Source organism: Octopus bimaculoides, chromosome 18 (assembly GCF_001194135.2).
Source record: "Octopus bimaculoides isolate UCB-OBI-ISO-001 chromosome 18, ASM119413v2, whole genome shotgun sequence".
Lineage (NCBI taxonomy): Eukaryota > Metazoa > Mollusca > Cephalopoda > Octopoda > Octopodidae > Octopus > Octopus bimaculoides.
This window is the reverse complement of record NC_068998.1, coordinates 38,883,375-38,889,507: the sequence shown is the minus strand read 5'-3', so window position 1 is coordinate 38,889,507 and position 6,133 is coordinate 38,883,375. Positions and strand designations below refer to the sequence as shown.

Here is a 6,133-nt window from a genome sequence, read left to right as displayed (position 1 = left end):
ATACACACATAAATACATTCACACTCACACACATACACACATACATGTATACATACAAACATAAATACATTCACTCACACATATACATACATACATACATACATACATTCATACATTCATACACACATACATACATGCATGCATACATACATGCATGCATGCATACATACATACATACATACATACATACATACATACATGCATGCATGCATGCATGCATGCATGCATGCATGCATTCATGCATACATACACACACACATACATACAAATTGAGTAGCAATTTGTAATTCATTCCATTGTTACTTGTTACTTGGGAGTTGTGCTCATTTCCACTTATTTAGTTTAAGAAATGGAGAAAACTCTTAATCTCCGTCCCAGTTTGTCCGGAAACTCAGAGATTAACCATTCAACATTCAAATTACTCAGTCAAATGCAATGCAGTGCATTTCACATTGTTTTGAATTAATCCTATATTATCTCATGCCTGTTTATTTTTAGAATGACATTGTAGGGTAGGTGTAAGAGGCTGAATCTGGCCTCTTTGGACATAAAACAGGCAAAATATCTGGGCCTGATATGGTTGGGTTAAATGAATGCCCTCCAGTAATGTAACTGCTGGTTTTGTCTAACTGAGAATGAACCAGCAACATCTTTTATTCTTTTACTTGTTTCAGCCGTCTGACTGTGGCCATGCTAGAGCACCACCTGAAAGGGTTTTAATCGAAGAAATTGATCCCAGGACTTATTCTTTGTAAGCCTAGTACTTATTCTATTAGTCTCTTTTGGTGAACTGCTAAGTTATAGGGATGTAAATACACCAGCATCAGTTGTCAAGCGATGGCAAGGGTACAAACACAGACATACACACACACACATGAATGTATACATATATATATATACATACATACATATATATATATATATATATATATATATATATATACATATATACAACAGGCTTCTTTCAGTTTTTGTCTCCCAAATCCACTCACAAGGGTTTGGTCAGCCTGAAGCTATAGTAGAAGACACTTGCCCAAGGTGCCATGCAGTGGGACTGAACCCTGAACCATGTGGTTGAGAAGCAAGCTTCTTACCACATAGCCACACAATCTGATACTTTCTACTCAGTCTCTTATTACTCACCTTCTTCCCCCTTCCTGACCCATTGTCTGTATCGTCTTTTATGCTGCCCTCCTTGCTTCTTGGGGATTTGCTCTGGCTTCTTATCACAAAATTCCTACCTCCTTCCCAGCTATTCCAGTCAACATTGGAATACTGAGTCAACTGAATCAGCAAATATTCAATATGTGACTATCCAGCCAACATGTTGTGTCTGTCTGTCTGGTCAGGATGTACACAGTATTTCTACCCAGTCAATATCTACACACCGTAAGACAGCAAGCTGGCTGAACCATTACTATGCTAGACAAAATGCTTAGCAGCATTTCTTGTGATTTTACATGCAAGGTAGCCTTCCAAATACCTGTCATAAGCCACCTCTCTCCCTCTCAAATATTCCTCAGGGGACTTCTTCCTTTTCTTGTTCTTTTTCTGTTTTGCAAGTTACTCAGTGATGTTACTACTGCTGGTGGCATAAAAACCAGCAACACTCAGAACACTCTGTAAAGTTTAATGACCTGTTGGGACATCGCGTTTTGTTATGTGACCATGATATACTACAAAGTATATTAAACATTTTTATCAGTCAATCGAACCAAATTCGACGACTAGCACCCATGCCAACCTCTCCTTTATTGGACATTAAACTCAGCTTGCGATGACCTGTTGGGGCAAGTAAAAGTGAAATTATGATGGCACTTGTACCAGTGGAGCGCTAAGAGCACTGTCTGAGCGTGATCGTTGCCAGAGCAGCTGTCTGGCTTCTGTGTCAGTGACACGTAAATAGCACCTTTTGAGTGTGATCGTTACCAGCGTCGCCTTACTGGCACTTGTGCCAGTGACACGTGAAAAGACATTTGAGCGAGGTCGTTGCCAGTGCTGCTGAACTGGCTCCTGTGCAGGTGGCACGTAAAATACACCATTTTGAGTGTGGCCATTGCCAGTACCACCTGACTGGCCTTCGTGCTGGTGACATGTAAAAGCACCCACTACACTCTCGGAGTGGTTGACATTAGGAAGGGCATCCAGCTGTAGAAACTCTGCCAAATCAGATTGGAGCTTGGTGTAGTCATCTGGTTCACCAGTCCTCGGTCAAATTGTCCAACCTATGCTAGCATGGAAGGTGGACGTTAAACGATGATGATGATGATGATGAATACCATATTCTACTATGTTAGCAGTGCTATTACATCACTTGTTAAGGTTATCTCTACAGATTTTCGATAGAAATTATAGCCAGCACTTGATTTTATAATTTCTATAGAAAATCTGTAGAGATAACCTTAACACTGTAAAGTGGTTGGTATTAGGAAGGGCATCCTGCCATAGAAGCCATGCCAAAGCTAGCATTACAACTCATTTCAGTCTTGCAGCTCACTAAATCCTATCAAATTGTCCAGTCCTTGCTAGTATGGGAAACGGATGTAAAATGATGACGAAGATGATGATGAATGTCAACAGTATTATCTAATTGTCATCATCAGTGAAGATTTAATGGAAAACAGACACTCAAAACCCACAGGCTAAACAACACAATTTAATACCATTCGCTTTGACAGATTACATAGTTTAGCTACCTTTGATAGCCACAAACCCAACACAATTGCCTCCGATCCATCACAGCAGTTCAATAATTTTTGGTCTGCAATATTTTTGATCATGAAACCTATTTTGATCCGTAAGAATTGGTCAAGCTTGTGCTCTGCTATAGCATCGTTCGCCACCATTCAACAAATATCACATGATATTTGTTGAATGATCACATGTAAGTATATCATCATCATCATCATCATCATTTAATGTCTGTTTTCCATGCTGGCATGGGTTGCATGGTTTGACTGCGACTAATAGACTGGAGAACTGTACCAGGCTTCTTCATTTCTACAGCTGGATGTCCTTCCTAATGCTAACCACTCTAAGAGTGTAGTGGTTGCCTGTGAAATGTCACTGGCATAGGTGCTTTTAATGTGTCACTGGCATGGGCACCCTTAACATGTCACTGACACAGGTGCCATTAACGTGTCACTGGTATGGGTGCCTTTTATGTGTTAAATTTTGTGTAATGATGAAGTGAATCACCATCTGTTCCCTGGTAAATATCACTGTTTGTAATGTACTGAGTTTTCTTATTTGTTTCCATTTGTACACTTACCATCTACCCATTCCAAATCTTGTTGGTTTTTATGTAAAGTTTGAGAGTAAGCAATTGGACAAAGAGAAGAATCCTCACTATATAATTACTCATTCTATGAGAAAGGGATTACCAGACACTTGCAGATTTGTACAAATTTAAGAAGGGAAGTCCTTCAACCAAAATAAAGAATAAAAAAACTTTGGAAACCTTGAATCTGATTTCCTTAACCTGATATAAGAAAGGTAGTGGTAGTTGTGGTGCTGATGGTGAGTAATGTTTTGACATAGTACTAATATCTTCCCAAACTCCCATGAAATCCTTCAAACAATCCTCAGTGTTCATACACTTGCTGACAAAACAATGATCACAAAACAACAAAATACTATTATGCTTTGCTAAACTCCTGACAAAAAACATTAACCTCGTATGCACTACCATAAATACTGAAATGAATAAATTAGTTTCTCTTCTAAACAAACAGAAGAATGCATTACCCACTGAGTCTTTCATTACTCTTAAAGACCACAAAACAAATTATGCCTCTAATTCCAAGTGTAGGCTAGTTAACTTCTCTAAAAATGCACTGGGAGTAGATGTCAAGTACCCTCTCAATAATACCAACAGCTTCAAAATTTGAAGTACCATGAGAGTAGAACAATAAAACTATTGTGCTGCCATCATCAGGTGGTTGAAAAAGATATCCCATTTGTTATCAAGGACTTTTATCCATCTATATCTAAATCCTTCTATCTGAAAACCTTGAACCTAATGAAGGATTTACCACAATTAGTAACCTTGACAATTAGGCAGTAATGAATGCAAAGAGCTCATTGTAGTATCGTGGGAAATTTTAGTGGGTCAAAAAGGAAGATAACTCACAGAGATCTCCATAGGAACCTATGATGGAGCTGAAGTGAATAATTTCATGGGATTGTTTATCTTAGATAACACCTCTACCCCAAAAGCGAACCAGTCTCATAGTTTGGGATTGTTCAGGAATTTTCTAACTCCAGTAAGATGGCACTTCTCTTGACACATACATACAATAAATTTTTTGGTACAAACAACAAGGTCAGCTATTCTTGCCTTTTTTTTTCATTTTCTTTTTCCAAATAAAGGAAATTTTGTGTACAGCATATAGTACATCACCTTTTAGATTAACAATAGGGGTTGTTCCTGTGCAGTAGGACTGAACCTGAAGCTATGAGGCTGCAAAGTGATCTCCTTAACCACACAGCTAAGCCTGTGCCTACTTTATAGTACTTATTGGGTAGACTGTAGTCATTTCAACATGGAATGTATCTGTACTAAACATAACAGATTAAAGAAATTACCATACCTACCATGCTAAAACATGGACCAATGGATGTTATTATATACTTTATATATTGACATTCCAATCATACTGAAACATAGAGCAATGAATGTTTATATATTTTCTAAATCACCATCTTAAAGACTCTTCAGTCATGAATGACCATGGGATTGCACCTAGAAAGTTCCCTTCTGAGGCACAAGTCCGTGAAAGGTTGTTTATGGAAGACCAGCAGTCGCCCATGCATATACCTATAAATACATGAGCAGAGAGACACAATACATTGATGTTAAGTAGATGTTTAGACATTGTGTATAAATGAGGAATGAAAGGCCTTCATTGGATGGATCTCTTGACTGGATAGATGGATATAATTTATTTACACTGACAGGTCAGATAAATGCAGTGTGTATATGTTGACAGGTCAGATAAAATTTGGTGTGTATATATTAAAAGGGTAAAGATCCCCTTCGGTCATGAATGACCGTGGGATTGCACCTAGAAAGTTCCCCTCCAAGGTACAATCCAGGCAAGGTTGTTTATGGAAGACCAGCAGACACCCATGCATACCAGGCTCCTATCTCCACACCACCAATGTTATCCAAGGGAAAGGCAAAGGCCGATACAGCTTAGTAGATATCACAACTCATTTCTACAGCTGAGTGAACTGGACCAATGTGAAATAAAGTGACTTGCTCAAGAACACAACACAGTCCTGTTCGGGAATCGAACTCACTACTTCATGATTGTGAGCCCAACACTCTTACCACTGAGCCATGCACTTTCACATCATCTTTGCCATGCTCAAACATAGCACAATGGATGTTAACATACATTTTAAGTCATGATCATAACCAAGCATGCTCAAACATGGAGCAATATATGTTAATATATTTTTTATATCATCATCATCCCACTCAGGCTCAAACATGGAGCAATATATGTTAATATATTTTTTATATCATCATCATCCCACTCAGGCTCAAACATGGAGCAATGGATGTTAATATATTTTTTAAATCATCATCTCAGCCATGGAGTGATTGATGTGAAAGAATTTTTTAAATCATGGAATATAAAATGGGTTTTTTTTTAATCCAAAATGAAAAATTTTCCAATAAACCCCTCGTTAATAGACCCAAAGGATTTAAAAGCTTTTCTTTCTTTGTCCACGTCCAGGATCTGTCATATTGCAGCTTTCTAAGGATTTCTGAAGATTAACATTGGCATTTAAACAATTAAAAACCATCAGGTATTAGATTTGTTTATTTGTTGTTCTTTTCGTTAGCATTGCATATTTCAAGTTTTTCTTTTGAATATTTAAATATTTAAAGAAATTTCAGCTAAAAAAGTAAATTCATTAAATTTTTTCTGTTTAAGTTGATTGCACTTTTTTTATATTTCTTTTATTTTTGTTTCAATAATGTTTAATGTGTATCATGTGCTGTGATCTGGATTGAATTCCTAGGCAGATTATTATTATTATTATTATTATTATTATTATTATTATTATTATTATTATTATTATTATTATTATTATTATTATTATTATTATTATTACTATT

At 37.0% G+C, this 6,133-nt stretch overlaps 1 long non-coding RNA gene across 1 annotated transcript in view; it reads left to right on the top strand.

The window, feature by feature from the left end:
- Positions 1–5,744: 5,744 nt before the first annotated feature.
- Positions 5,745–6,133, top strand: part of LOC128249750 (uncharacterized) — a 131,223-nt gene continuing 130,834 nt past the window's right edge. The window contains exon 1 of the long non-coding RNA XR_008265843.1: positions 5,745–5,820. This is a non-coding gene — a long non-coding RNA (uncharacterized LOC128249750). The remainder of the gene's footprint in view (positions 5,821–6,133) is intronic.